Here is a 16,643-nt window from a genome sequence, read left to right as displayed (position 1 = left end):
TCTGCTGACATTTTCCCCCATCACCTGCACATTAGATTCTGCACCACTAGTGCCCCCTTCTTCTGCCCCTGTCCTCTGCCACCTACACGCAGTAATTCACTCTGACAATCAGCTCTATAACACAAGTGCCCCCACTCTGCCTCTTACAATAAGCTTCACTCCACACTTGAATCTGTTGAGGAACGGACAATCTTTGGCTTATTTAGAATACGAACCCATTTACAGATTAACTGAGATTTTGTTTAAATGGCCCTAGAGTGTGGTAATATATCCTAAGTGTATGATTCTATTTTTTTCTGTTGCTAAAGTACATAACAAAAAAAATCCCATCACAATTAATTGTAGAGAGAAAAGAAGACAATACATTCACCAAGTTTTGCCCTTTTTACACAATCTGGGGTATAGCAGAGAAGGGTTTCAAATAAGAAATGTCAAAATGTGGAATTACTGCAATGAGTAACATCTGGCTACAACAGGGAGTACAGTCACTTTAAAATATTTACAAGTTTCCATTCGAGGAAACACACGCATGATGCAACTATACATCTTGCTTTGCTGCAGAGTATATAAAAGACAGCATTTCAATGAAACCCTCATAAGCTGTAGTTTGTAAAAGTAATTATTAGGCATTTTGGGTACACTGATCATATTTAAAACAAGCAACCAGGTAAATATATTCTTGAAGTCAAAATCTTAAAGGTTCAGGGTTATCCCTTGCCCAATGTGAGATAAAAAGACTTGTAACTTTTATCTCACATTTTAACTTAGCTTATTGTCCTACACAATGTCCCAGACATTTCCTGACATATTGCACTTTTTTATTTATATGTACTATTGTTTCAAAGGGTAACATAAACATATTGAAACATTGGGTTTAATGCACAAATAGGATCATCCCTGAATGTCAGCGCCATACCAGGCCCATACTTACAATAGCATAAAAGACTGTTGACATTGTTATCCGTTTGCTATGTAATACAATCCATGATGTTTGTCACCCCCAGACCTGTGTACAATTAGGACTGTTTAGATTACATGCAATGCTATTGTGCATGCAATGAGGTCATGAACATTCCCACGTACCATAAATCATCAGTGTATGCGAACCATATGAGGGGGATCAGTCAAACACTGACTGTATACTGGCATTTGTGAGTGTATTGTCACTGGCCTTTGCAGACATGTATGACTACTCATGCTCGAGATGTGCTTAGTTTTAAACTCATTACCAGCAAAGAATGATGCAGATTGCAACCACTGACACTGAACGTCCTGCAGCATAAATATACTTCCTACTTGATCTTTTGTATAGTACTGTATTGGTGGGAAGCTAAAAAATCACATCAGCAATTTATAGAGAAGGTGCTTCCTGATATAGGCTAAAACTACTGTTTTGCAGCGAGTCAACAAGCAGTAAAAAATTATCCCGGAAAGTAAGACAGAAGTTACCGTAAATGGGAACTTTGTCTTGTTAGAGCACATGCACTCGTATTTGAGAAAAAAGGTACACCCCTAATCTTCATGAAACAAGTGCAGTGATTATTAATTGCCAATAATAATGTATTATTTTTCTATGCAATTAAAAACATATATGTAATTGTATAGTAAGGATATGGTGTTCTGTTCTACAAAGCAGTGATAATGTACAGTTTGGATATACGAATTGGCTATTTTTATTTAACTTTTTATTTTGGGCCATCCCTAAATGATGAATTTTGACCACTTGTTATGGGTTGCCCTTTGGCAACATCATATTTTTCAAGACTGTAACATTGTGTCTAAGATGTTAGGATCGTGGACCTTTGGTGTTGGGTTAAGGGGTTAAGTTTCTATGGATATTATAGACTTGAAGGTTGTATCTCAATGTTTGTGTAAATTTTTCTCCATGTGTTCCAGTTCCCCCACAATCTAAAAATGTCCTAAAAGATCAATTAGATGGCAGATTAGCTCTTTCTTTTGCCTTTCAGACACATAAAAAATGATAATTAGGTTATAAGCTTCTTTGAGGGCTCGAGTTACTTTGTAAAAAAAAAATCAGATCGTATTTTATACATTTAAACTTTAACAGTATATGTTTCCACAATGGATTATATGATGATGCTTTTTGGTTTGTTATAATGGTGGTTATTATTGGTGGGTATGTCAACAGCAAATTCTGGACTGCATACCTTAGGTAACCACCCAAAAGTAAAAGTAAAACAATTCAATATTATGAAAGACAAGAGTGTTGGTGCATCTGATACATAATTGACTTTCATATGTCAAAATATTTCATTTTTTCCAATGTAATAAAATAGGCTGGTAATATTCACTCACTAACACCTCCAAAATACTAAAAACAATGCAATATTACCCAAATAACTCAATGAAGAAATGTTGGTAATGAATCTAAAATATAATCGCACTTAAAAAAAAGTACAATAAAGCAAAACTGTGCTGCCACAGTTCAAACTGATCAGTATAGGTCTGCAGTTTAAAACACTACATGGCATTCAGGTGCCACGTAGTCATCGGGTGAGCAAGATTGCCATTGCTATAATAATATAGTATATATATAAATACTATACATATATATAATATAGATATATACAGATGAGCCAAATGAATAATGCAGGTCAACGATTAATGATGATGTGCAGTTCAGTGCCCCATAGTAGCCAATCAGATTTCAACTTTCACCAGCTGGGGCATACAGAAAAAGAAATCAGATTAATAATTTGTTGCTAGGGGTTACTTCCAGAACTTTGCACAATTTGGTTTATTTAAATAAACCAAATAATTTTAGTAATCTATGCTTGAATTATAGTATGACACAAACAGTCCTAAAAGAGGTACATAAAAATTTACTGTGAAAAGTGAATCTTGGGTACAATCCCGAAATACAATGTGAGCTGAGCTGTGACATTTAAGAAACCCCTCAACAGGTAGAGATCTATGGAGGACGGGCAAATTGCAAAGTAGAACAACTATGTTGACTATATTATAACACGTTTTATTAATTGCATGAGATATGTTGACATATAATATATGACGATATCTAAGCAAACTGACTTTTATTGTAATAATCCAATCAATGGTTTCTCATTTTCAAAAACATTAAAAGACATCATAAATAATCAGGTAGATCTGCATATAGAGAATACTATTTATTCTCCTAAATCAGTCTTGACAATTACAAGAACCCGTCTTTAGTAACTTAGCCAAAGCCAGGATTCTGTATCTGAAAACAGAAAATAAAAATATATATCTAAAACACTGCATCCATATTTGCTGGTTCTGCATTATTTGTATGTGGCATACATTACTGGGTATAATTGTTTCTTCATTTTTCAATTAGCCAATCGTACCCCAAAAAATTGAAAAATGACTTTGAGAAAACCTTTACCTACGTTACTCAAAATCCAGGTGTACTATGGTGATCAAACTTATATTCGACATTTGTACAGAGTTAGAGTTTGATCAGTAAGCAGAAAATATGTTTATTGAATAAAATCTAAATTATTCAGTTTTTTTTTGTCCTTGCAATTATTTCTTTTAATCTGGATGATGATGTTATAATGGCATATTGCATATTGTACCATCTCGTTGATTGCAGAACTAATTCCCATACATCAATGTAGTGTTTTTAATGTAGCCGTTAGAAATTGTTTGATATCTGGATATACAACTGTTTTTTTGTTCTTTATGGAAAGAGTTACATTAAGCCATGACTAAACAGGGATAAGTCTTTCTTAGGCTATAATCAAATAACCAAGGAGTGTGCCCTGCATGTGCAGATGTTATCTGTGGTCGATCACAGTGACAAGTGAACTGCTTAATCCTTCTTTTATCCGGCACACAACACTGGGTTACCCCTGTTCACTCGACTTGAGGATCAACAAAGCTGATTTGATTTCACAGGGATGACAGATTCAAGTAAAGAGCCAAACTCTATAGCGCTCCAGCCAATACAGCTGTGGGATGAATGTGCCCTAGAAGAGGCACTAAATATTAATTACCTGAACCTTAAGCACTGTTCTGACCCCCTCAGCTGCACACTATACCAAGGCACGTGTGCAATAAACCTTTAAAGTATCTGCTTTAGGAAGGCAGTGACTGATAATTGTCACCATATATATATATATATATATATATATATATATATATATAAATCATTTATATGATATATGTATATGGACATGGCACAATATTTGCAATCTTATACTAAGTGATATTTCATAGTAAATTTATTTGGGGTGATAAATAAATGATAAAAGTTAATAATATATATAAATCTAAAATGGAAATTGAATATCGGAGAGAATCTGAATCTGTCAATAAATCTTCTTGTGTTATTGTATCATCCAAAAAATATTTTTAATATCATGTACAATATGTTTTTGTTTTATTCTGAATCACAAAACATATTTTTCTTATACATGTATATATTTACAATTGATAAGGTCATTCTATACGCAGTGCCCAGCAATGAATTTGAGAAAGACATTCACTTCGGTTCTCTAATTGGATCAACTTCTTTGTGACTATTGATTTAGATAGAAGCAAATCAATGCATGCAATCTCAAGTAACCGGGAAATGATCATTTGCTCTGATTGCTTATCATTCACCATATTCCTTACAGAGAAAACATTATGTTTATTACAAAAGTTTGTTTTTGTTCATTAAAGGATGTCATGGTCTCTATGTGTCAGCGCTGGCCTGTACTAAACTATGCTGAGAACATGAGCACGGTTTAAATCTGAGCTGCGTTGTCTGCTGATTAATCTTCTGATTGTTACACGCGTTTAAAAATGCTAACATACCACATGTGCTGTGAAAAGTAGAAACATTGATGTGAAGGCCAAAAAAACGCTAATGGAGTTTTCCATAGTAAATGCCATACATTCCTGTACTGCTCAGCATAGCATAAAAACACAGAAGTGCACATATTTTTAATGCGAAGGGTATGTGATGTGGTTGATTGCAGGTGTTTTACAGTCTGCCAAGGTTTTAAGAGATTATACTTCCTATGTTCATAGATCAACATTTTAAGTCTGAGCATCTGATTACAAAAGTTTTTTTTTAATTGTCTAACAGTAAAGTCACTCCTCTTGATCATGGACCAGAATAACAATCATCACTATTCTACAGGGAAATAAAGTGAATTGTAGGTGTAAAGGAGAGAACACGTGCCAGTTGTGTATTGCTATTCATACTGATAACAATGTCTTTTAATATAAAACTTTTAGGTTGCAGTTCTGATCAGAACCCTGAAACTCTGAGCACCTTCACCTAAGCCAAGGCAGAGATTTAAAGCCATAAGCGAAAACCTAAAATAAAACATGACAAGCTTCTTCAAGCATATAAATCATTCAGACTTGGGTTTCGCTATCATCTTTATTTATTATTAAACACCGGTGGTGTTTTAAGGTTAAGAATGAGGTTAATACTTGCAAAGAAAAGCAGGATGTGAGCCCTGGCTATGCTGATTGCAATTGTGCAGTCTAATTAAAATAGTATAATGTGCTTTGGAAAAGGATGCCTAATAAATGACATTGTCTTCCCTGACAATGAGAACTAGAGATGGCAAGCTTGTGCTCATATGGCAATCATGACCTTTTAGTGACACCCAACAAGGTAGAACACATCTTGTCAAGGTATGTAGGACTATTAGTGCTCAGGCATGCTTCCTTAAGCAATGACAGTGTTCACATCCTGTAGGAAGTGAGTCTTCATGGCTACAATATTCTAATGCAACTTGATCTGCTTTGGAAAAATAATCAACTTGATACAAGTGTTACAAGGTCATAACTTGCTGGAGAGACGCAAGCAGAAATGTTGGGTTGTAGATTCAGATAAAGAAGCTGAGATGAGCAGTGTAAGTGCAGCCACTGGAAACTTTTTCCATGTCAGCTCTCAAAGTGCACAGCAATGTCAGCTAAGCAAAGCAGAGAGTCTGATGGGGCTAGAGCAGGGTGACCACCCCAAAAAGATCTACTTACATGAGACATGTGCTCACCAGGCTTCTCTTCTCATTGGGATGAGCAGGCAATAAGGGATGAATAGCAGGGTTCTTCTGGCTCTTGTAGTTCTCCACTCTTTCACTTGTGAAGCAGCAACTCAATCCAACAGTGGGCAGAAGGATGTCTGTGTGCTGGCAGCATGTAAAAGTCAGCGGAGTCTGCAAACGTCCAGGAAGGAAGTGACAGGAGACGAGTGGGGGGACAAGAAGCTCTCAGCCTTTGTAACATGGAGAGGAGGAATACAAGCAATGGATTTAAAACTCACAGCCTGGCGAGGTGTCGTTTTCTTAGCTCCCCCTCTGCTGCTCTCCCCCCCTTCTGTCTTCTTTCTTCCTCTCCCTCCCTCTCTCTCCCTTCTTTCCTCCCCTCTTCACTCCTCCTCTCTTCTACACTCCTCTCTTCCTCTTTATCCTCCTCTGGATAGATAGCTTCCTATTTTTATCTGCAGGCTACCTTATATTTCCAAGCCCTGCTGTGTATGTGTTTAATCAATGTGCCTGCTCATTTCCTTCAGCTCCCAAGTGGCCCTCATTGTGCAGGGACTGTCCCTCTTCTCTCCTCACTTGTCCTCTTATTTGGGCTGATGTGTGGACCTCACTCATCCAAAACATATATTGTATTATTTATGTCAGAAATGAACAGCTCTAGGACATGTGTATATTGTCTTCCTGTATGTCTTGGCAAACTTATCTCTGAGTTTGACCTCATCCGGTAATGTTAGGGGCGCGTGTCGCCTCCGCCATGTTGTGCGTTGGTTCTTCTGGACCGTCTTCTTTTCACATTGATCACTGATGATGTTACACCCACGCACATAGATAATATAGAAATTAGTGCACATTATGGCAAACCTATCTCTGAGTTTGACCTCATCTATAAATGTTAGGTGCGCTTGTCGCCTCCGCCATGTTGTGCGTTGGTTCTTCTGGACCGTCTTCTTTTCACATTGTTCACTGATGATGTTACACCCACGCACATAGATAATATAGAAATTATTTCACAATATGGCAAACTTATCCTTGAGTTTAACCTCATCCATTAATGTTAGGTGCACTTGTCGCCACCGCCATGTTGTGCGTTGGTCATTCTAGACTTGCTTCTTTTCACATTGATCACTGATGATGTTACACCCACGCACATAGATAATATAGAAATTTTTGCACATTATGGCAAACTTATCCTTGAGTTTGACTTCATCCAATAATGTTAGGTGCACTTGTCACCTCCGCCATGTTGTGTGTTGGTTCTTCTGGACCTGCTTTTATCCCATTGGCCACTGATGATTTTACACCCATGCGCAAAGATAACATGTAAGGGTTTGCATTATGGCATACTTATAACTGAGCAGGACCTCATCTAATAATGTTAGGGGCGCGTTTGTCACCTTTGCCATGTTGTGCATTGGTTCTTCTACCTGCTTCTTCCCCTATTGGCCACTGATGATGTTACACAAGTTATTGCATTCTTGCATGTCATAGTAAACTTATCTTTGAGTTTATCCTCATCCAGTAATGTTAGTTGAGCACTCCTCCTTTCTATCATGTTGTGCGTTGGTTCTTCTGGACCTGCATTTTTTTCCATTGCCCACTAATGATGTTACACATATGCACGCAGATAATGTATGAGGTATTGGATTGTGGCAAATCATGGCAAACATAACTCATGGTTAACTTCATCCAGTAATGTTAGGTGCATGCTTGTCGCATTCGCCATGTTGTGCGTTGGTTCTTCTGGACCTCCTTCTTTTCCCAACGGCCATTGATGATGTTACACCCCGAGTTATTGCACTCTAGCATGTATGGCAAAAATAACTTTTAGTTTGACCTCCTCCAGTGATGCTAGGTGCCCGTTTGTCCCCTTTGCCATGTTGTGTGTTGGTTCTTTTAGACCTGCATCTTTTCCCATTGTTCACTATCAATGTTCTACCTGTACATACATTATATGGCATTCTTGCCCATTAGGGCAAACCTAACTCTTGATTGGATCTCATCCAGTAATGTTAGTTGCTCGCTTGTCACCTCTGCCATGGTGTGCACTGTTTCTTCTGGACTTGCATTTCTTTCCATTGGCCACTGATGATGTTACACCCACACGCAAATAGATGCATTCTTGCACATTATGGCAAACCTAACTCTTAGATTGACCTCATCAAGTAATGTTAGTAATCCCTTCCGCCATGTTGTGTGATGATTCTTTTATATCTGCATCTTTTTCCCTTGTCGATTGATAAAGTTAAACCCATGCATGCAAATTTTTGCTATCCTGCATGTTATAGCAAATGTATCTCTTAGTCTGACCTCCTCCAATAATCTTGTGCAAATGTCCCCTCTGCCATGTTGTGTGATGGTTCTTTTGGATCTGCATCTTTTCCCATTGTCCCCTCTGCCATGTTGTGCACTGCCTGCATTTTTTTCCTATTGGTCACTAATATTGCTATACCAGTGAGTCTTTGCATGCTGGAGTTACATTGCCTTGGCCTTCCACTGGACTCTCAGCATCTGCGTTACACAAGCGCTGTAGCTAGAGAATAAAATTGCTAGCAGACAGGTGATGGAGTGTTTTGCTATTAACCACCCAATATAATATATTAAACTTCCGTTTTTCCATTTGGATAAAAGCAGAACAATAGGTTCTGCTGACAGGTTGTTTATTACTGACAAGGCAGGGTATGTCCCTTCTGCAATAAAATAAACTTACCTGCCTGTTCTTAATATTTTTTGAAGTGTACAATGGGCTGTGCTCAATATGCAATCCTGGCATACCCCACTGCCAGGAATAAATTACCTATTGCATGCATTGAAGTTACGTCATTCTGATCGAGGCAATACAGATGGTCGAAGATAGCCAGGGACAGGTAAATGTACCTAAAAAATTGCGATCATGCAGAATATTTTATTATGGAAGGGACATAGCCTGTCCCTGCTGCAATAGGGAACCTGCCTCTTTCAATTTTTTATTTTTGAAGTTAAGCTCCTCTCTAAGTAAAATCAGTGTCTTCTTTTACCTTCACTTCCTGTACTCAGACTCAGCTGGAAGTAAAATTATATCTTTGCATTGTAAGGAAAAACCCTACTTAGACTGTTGTCACAGGAACAAGTGTTCCCCCTCTTCCTGTACTGGTGGCAACTCAAAGTTTTGGAATTTATTCCAATTTATTGGAATTTATTGGAACACATTTATTCAAAGTGGTGTTAGTGATCAGGACAGCCCTATACAGATGTCAAATAGACAATATAATTCAGGTGCTGGAAATGATCCTATTGTTTCTGGTGATAGGAGAATGAATGAGTGCTGTACACCCAGCACTGTCCATTTCTGGGGAGAGAGAAGGGAGGATAAGCAAGTGACACCCCACTGTGCACTCTTCTATAGGTAAGTGGCTGTCCCTGCTTTCTCATTTATTAATCCATTAGGGATTTCTGTAGACATGCTAGATTTTTGCCAGAGATGATCACAACTATTTGTCTTGGGAAACAATAACCTTGTGTGTCTATGTAGCTTTAGAGAATGAATGTCCCTAATGAGGACACAGACAGGTAGCAATAAAAAAAATGGCAGTGATTTTATTCCTAGAAGTCTAGAGAAAGTGTAATAATAACAATAATAATAATAATAATAATAATAAAAATAATGTTTGCCTTTAGGAATGATTTAACCCTCATTTCAATAGATTATTGTAATTATTATCTAAATAGCAAGAATAAAGTAAAGGTAGTTATGGATAGGAAATTGTAGAATCGACCAATTATTTTTTGTGTATGATTCTTAGTGGATGTGGCAGGGGTATGTCCAACACTTGTTTGGAAGGGTGTCCCTCTTCCTTATCACAGAACATTGGAGACATCATGTCTTCCCACACTAAGCAGTGACTTAATATAATCATCATGATCACTTTCACTCTTGGAAATAGAGGAGTATGGGGCGGCCCCCAGTAAAGAGCAGCCTGAACATTTTTTATTAAAACAAACATATACAGCTCCTCAACCTCCAGCCTCCAGACTAGATTGATAAATTACTCCGCTCCACTACTTTAATTATGTATATGGTATGCAGAATAAATCACCCAACTGCAGCACCTCAATCAAGCACTTTTAAATGATAATTGCGTCTGGGTGAATCAATCTTTTCATTTCTGACATTTTGCTAATTTTAGTTTTGTGGTGGTAATGCTATGCCAGAGTCCTAATGACAAATCTGCTTCTCACACAATGATTGCACAGGCTGTGGAAGCTGCAGCAGTGAGCCTGATCCTGGTCCTGATAATACTGGCATCCCTTTGGGCCACTGCTCAGGTCACTGCACCGGATCTACGGCTCTGCAACTCATCTCTTCATTTCTGTACTATTATATCAAGAAAATGATCTGTATCAGGAATGATTACAGTGGTTTTGGATAAATTTTCCCCTGCCAATTTTTGAGTTGCACATGTTTAATATTTTTTAATATGTAGAGGATGTGTTTATTAATAAAATATTTTTTTGGGGGGAAGGAAGGTACATAGGATTGTAATTTATTTAATTTATAATTAATGTATTTGTGATTTTTTACATGGGTTACGTGTAATTAGGAATTATTCAGGAGGTTGCATGTGCAGTATGAAGATGACTTGGCGGTAATATCTTCCACCGGACAAGGCCGTACCATGAAGATAAGTGGGGAAGACAGTATTTTACCAGGCAGGCTGCACCCTGGGTTAGGGGAGTAATAAATTAAAATGAAATTATACTATAGCAACAATTTTCCTTTTAAATACTACAGGGAATATGTGTTCCTTATTGGAACTCCTGATAAAGCTTTTTTTTTCCCCCTAAATCAAGAATTAAATAAAGCTGATCAAGCACAGCTTGTGCTCAATCAGCTTCTTCCCAGCTGGAGCGGCCAGGGTTTGACAGATCTGAACCCAAAAATGATCAGAGCTGAGCGTTTCCGGTGTCATACAACCCAGGGGAGATCCATGAACAGATGTTCTCTTTTCTTCTACTGTTCTACCTCCCATTAAAATTAAAACTACACACCAAATTAAAAAATGAATCCTTAAGATGAATACATGGGTGCAAAGCCTACCTGCTCAATGTGTATGCTTTACATTTGGGTGTCGCTGTGCACCAGCTCATCTCGGTTCCTTTTGCTAATATTCTGGTGATCTGAGAACCCCCCAGAATACTCCAGAACTGTTCCCCAATACACCCTAAATATTTTAGAATAAAGAATTCTTTTGCAGGAATCACCAGATCTATCTTAGAAGTGTAGATAGTATTGGTACACAAAGCAAGGGGCATTAAAGTACCCAGCACAGGGTTCAGGAGGTACACTCCTTGCATCAGGACTAGTGCAGCGAATTACAGATATTTCGTCTGAAGGTAAATTGCATGAATCTTTCTGACATTAGCATTGCTGAAGAGTTTTCTATAATTTTTGTATAATATTGATTCCTGTAACACAGACATGACCAAATCAAATACCCCAAAAATATCAAATGACTAGACTAAAAACTTAGTAATAATTCAGATGAAGCTTGCATGTACTTATTACAGTGCAGGACCCCCCTAAGTGCAGGACTCCACTTAATAACAGACCCCCTTAGTGCAGACCCCCACTGTAGTAGACCTTTCAGTTCAGCCTTTCTCACTACAGATCGTTCAGTGACAAACCCCCTCAGTGTAAGCCTTCTCCCCAGTAACAGACCACACTCAGTTGTATAGTAACAGATGCCCTCTTACCCCCTTTGCCCATTAATGACCTTATCTACCTGTTCCTTTGTTCCAACATTGGCACTGAGCTTTCTTTTTGTGCACCGACTTCATTGGGATTGCAGAATGGGGGACACTAACAGGTGCACTCTATGCCATTTCTATGCAAAGGACAGTGTTCTACGAGGTCAGGGGCAAGCCAAGAACTTTACTCACCCCAAGTCCTGGCTAGCACCAACCCCTAACTGTGGTCGCCATATAGGACCCAGACCCACCTCCCCATCAGTATCTGCCCATCCTGCTCACAGCGATGGAGGGCCCTAAACGCCACCTAGGAACAAGGAACTATGTTGAGCCACTTTCAACCCCTCTTCCTATGCCAGTGACAACAGGCTAAATATCTACATTAACAGGCTAAACTTCAATAGCATAAAATGTTATACCAGAATCTCCTATTTAATGCACAAAATATTATACATATATATATATATATATATATATATATAATATTGTAGTAAAATATAATATATTTTAGTAAAATATTTTAGCTTAGTAAATATTTAGTTAGGTTAAGGGAACATTTTTCTTTCTATTTGGGTAACTCTGGCTGAGTAATTGAAGAAAATGCAGGCAACTATGGCAATGACTATGGCAAAGCACACAAAATATGCATGCAAATGAAGCTGCACGGTTGTATATTTTACAGAATAGTTAGTGGATTATTGCCAGTAACTGCGGTGGACACGATAGGCCCTATCCCATAGCTTGTAGTCCTATCTGCTGTACTAACGAGCTGTTTGAAGGCAGGAAGCAGAAATTGGGGAAGATAAGTCAGAGCTGCAGCAGCAGTTTTGCTCTATGCAAATAAACAACTTCCTTAGAAAAGCAGTTCTGGTGTTTAGATAGAGGCTAGCCTCATGTTACTGGTCTAACACAACCATATCATTATCGTAAGCAGATCTGATTACAAAGCATTTGTTTGTTCCACATTTCCAAAGCACCATTTCCACCACCAACTTTGTATAAAGATTGTCATTATTTCCAATGATAACTACTGCATTCCCCAGAGTTCATGTTGAATGGAGACATGGACCAGCTCATACAGTGATTAGACAATAAGTTGGTCACTTCTGTGCACAGTTTTAATTAATATGTGTATTTTCTAAATTCCCAAGATGAGATACTTCTCACTGTTTCTTATAGTGCACCTGAGCACTGGTATGGATCAAATCTTAGGACAGGGTCTAGCTTTAGCAGCCATTGCCTCTTCTATGGGTTCTAGCTGTATTAGAGACCTGGACAATTGATACAAGACAGAGTGTACAAGTATGTGTTACTACCATTCTAAGATGGCAGAATGAACACTTCTGGACACCTAGTCAGCTGTGATTCACTTTAACAACACTATCCTTGAAGGAATAAAGGGCTTGTGTCCATGGGGTGCCCAGTGCTTTTAACCTGCATTGTGATCAGTTTACAATGCTTCTTAGATCAATTTGAATTTATTGGCAGGTGAATTTGACCTGCACTTGACCCCCAGTTCTCTATCTAAGGTGTGTTAACCTTTTTCAAGCTGCTTGGTTCATTGCCTTTGGGAAAGAAGCGTCTGTAATGCTGTCCTAAAGCCTGATGACACAGACAGGCTCACACTGGCCAGGACATTGCAGTGCATTTATTGCTTCCATTATCCATGGGAACCCACGACAGCCCCAAAGAGAATAAATGGGGCTGATAGCTCTTTAAAGTGCCAGCCACTGGGAGCCATGCGGGATCACTCGATCCAGAAGTAGGTTTAAACTTGCCTATACATGCCCTAAAGGACTCATGTCTCATTGGTTACAAACTGCTGTGCATTTTATCCACCATATCCAATACATAAGAGAGCCCTTAAATAACTCAGGATGAAACAGAGTTCCTAATGGCAATATAGGTTAGAGGAAAAGTTAAATCCTAGATTGTAAGCTCTTAGGGGCAGGGTCCTCTCCTCCTGTGTCACAGTCTGTATTCGTCTGTCATTTGCAACCCCTATTTAATGTACAGAGCTGTGTAATATGTTGGCGCTATATATAAATCCTGTTTTTTATTATTATTATTATTATTATTATTAATAATAATAATAATAATAGTATGACACATCTAAATATAAGTCCCCCCACTCCTTTGTAAATGGCAGAGATATCATTATTTTTGTCCAGACAGAAAATTATAATGTAAACAATTAATGAATATGTGAAAATTTACAGACTATAGCTCCTATTAAATTGCACTGAATGGGAAATTAGTAAAAAAAAGAAGGCAAAAATTGTGTTTTACATCAGGCTAAGCAATTGTTATCGTTCAATGGCAAAGATAAAGACTGAGCTAATTCACAAAACCAAGGCAGCAAAATGTTACCATTGGATTATCATATCTGGATAAACCAAAACAAGCTCAAAATACCAAAAAAGAAACCTATATGTGCCATAACATGATTCTAAAGCAATTAAAAATGCATATTTTATTAGTTAGAAACTTGAACAGCAAAAATATCAGTTTATTTTTTGAAACCTAGAGATTATATAAAGATGTTGTTGTACATACATTTAAATCAAACACTTGAGGACACAATGCATTTCTCAAATGTATTCAGTCCAGGGAATTGAAATATTTATGTAATAATTTAACACATTTAAAGCTGTAAAGAATAAAAAAGTTTTTAGGTTTTAGCAGAACAGTGCCCCTGCTGGTGAACTATGCTTCGATAATTCAATCTATTTGCTTTCATGATAATAGGAGGAACAATAGTTTATTTGAATTTTATTATTATTCCTATTAATACATTCTATAACTGTATAATAAAGGTTTACAAGCTGAAAAAATATTTTTTCTATATAAAAGAGTTTTTGAATACTGGACATTGGCATAGATTTTTACTTTTTGCTATTGAAGCTTTTATGCTCATTCATAGATTTTAATTTTTCCTAACTTAAAAAAACTATGTGGGGTTTACAGGTACAGGATTGCTGATCTTTGTAAAAATATTGTAAGAGTACAGCAGAGTCCTGGTTGAAAATGTTGACAGGACACACTTTAAACTTATCCCATTTAGACCTAAAAAGACCATATAAATAATTGCATGTAAACCACAGAAAAGTCAAGTGTTTTAAATAATTCATAATTGTAGAGTTTTCCTTTTAATTCATTAAAAAAATAGTGAAATAACTGAAACTCTATTAACATTACAATTGTCTCTTTTATTATTAATTATATTTCTAAATATTTGACGGTACAGAGAGTTGGAAACATCTGTCTATTTCCTGTTTGTTTGATGGGTGTCAGACAAAACAACATTTGGAGATATCCCTCCAAAGGAAACAAATGCAGCAAAAAGACAGTTACTAGTGGAGTGAAAAAGGTTTAGAACCTTCGTTGGGATTTTACAGATTGTCTCCACAAGAGTTTTGTATTTCGGTCTCATAAAAAATTGAAGCAAAGAAAAATCCTTATTGTGGATTTATTATTGAGTCACATATTATAAAACCTAGATACAGTTTTAACCTTGCCCTTTTGTATCAAAAAACCCAACACTTTTGCAGATTTTAATGTATAAATCTTCTTTCTTTTGATATCTAATATTTCTTTTTCTAAACTAGAATTGTTTTCTTCATATAGTCAACATTGGGACATCTATGTCTGACACCTTTATCAACCTTTTTACCATGGGAGAACCCTTGAAAATATTTTCAGGTCTAGGGGAACATTAGCCTGATGATCAATGGGATGAACACCTCTTATGTTGTTGGAAAAATGGCACCTTTACAGATACCTAAAAAGATCATTGGCGTCAGTGGTAACTGACCTGATAGGCACAAATTACTCATTGATCAAGGAAGCCCTAGCAACTTCTGGAGGAATTCTGGTTGAGAAACACTGCCTTAAAGTGTAAAGTCCAATGTTTTACAAGTTTTTATTTAAGGGTGTAAGGATTACAATCTCCATCTCTAAATTGCTGCCTGCCCTCCCTGGTAGGGTTCACCTCCATAATTGATACTAATGGCCAATTCCTTAAACTGTATACACATGTTCAATTATTGTCCCTGGAAACAATCTTTCATGATCCATTCCTGTGACAAAAGAGTGACAGATGAATGAACGAGTGTCCTACACACTGTTCTATGGGGAGGCCTTCCCTTTTTTCTGGTGATAAATGCACAAGTAAGGATATCCTCTCACTTTAAAGGATCTTGTCCTACTTCCTGCAGAAGGTTAATCTCCCATAAAGGAAAATTAAATAACTTGACAGGGGCTATTTTTCTCAAGCCAAATAAACCAATTTACCATTACATTGCAATTTAACGTCCTTTGACTTGCTTGGAAACATTAAAGTGGAACTAAAGTCACGGTGAGGTGGTAAGGTTTTGCCATGATGGTCAGTATGCTCTGAACATATATGTGTATATACTGTATATGCAGTACAGCACACACTTACCTTTCTTTCTGCTGTAGAGCAACAACAGGTTAAGGATCCTGTCACCGCTGCATTCTCCTGAAGTTGCCATCTTTGCAGCTAAGCCTTCCAGGTCCACTGCAATCTTCTGCAGCTTTCCAGGAAAATTACATTTTCCTTGCATCTGGTTCTATTCTCAGAAGTGCCAAGAATAGAGCCAAACTGCATGGCGGCAAACAAAAAACCACCAGAAGCAGGGGACATGTTTTTTGACTTTGCATGTCTTCCTGGTGACATTTTTTTTAAGACGCAGAATAATATTTGTAATTAAATGGTTGCCTAACACATAGCAGTAGGAGAGTGCAGTTACATTCTAGTGAATGTTGTTACTCTATTATTAATTTGCTAATTACCACCATGTGACTGTTTTTTTATTAATTACAATCAGTTTGATATGCTTAAATACTCTATGAAAAATATTGTTTATTGGCTTTTGCTCACAAAAGGAAGCAGGAAACACTTGGGGT

The 16,643-nt window shown here is 37.3% G+C and overlaps 1 protein-coding gene across 9 annotated transcripts in view; it reads right to left on the bottom strand.

Moving 5' to 3' along the window:
* Positions 1-16,643, bottom strand: part of MEF2C (myocyte enhancer factor 2C) — a 179,170-nt gene that overhangs the window by 132,663 nt on the left and 29,864 nt on the right. Inside the window, exon 1 of one of the 9 annotated variants that reach the window (XM_072416170.1) lies at positions 5,983-6,313. The exons of the other annotated variants lie outside the window; for them this stretch is intronic. The gene's annotated coding sequence lies outside the window, so the exon portion shown is untranslated. Of the gene's footprint in view, positions 1-5,982; positions 6,314-16,643 lie in introns of those variants that run through there. 9 annotated transcript variants of the gene reach the window in all.

This window comes from Pyxicephalus adspersus, chromosome 6 (assembly GCF_032062135.1).
Source record: "Pyxicephalus adspersus chromosome 6, UCB_Pads_2.0, whole genome shotgun sequence".
Lineage (NCBI taxonomy): Eukaryota > Metazoa > Chordata > Amphibia > Anura > Pyxicephalidae > Pyxicephalus > Pyxicephalus adspersus.
The sequence above is the reverse complement of the archived record's forward strand: the minus strand, read 5'-3'. Positions and strand labels throughout refer to the sequence as shown.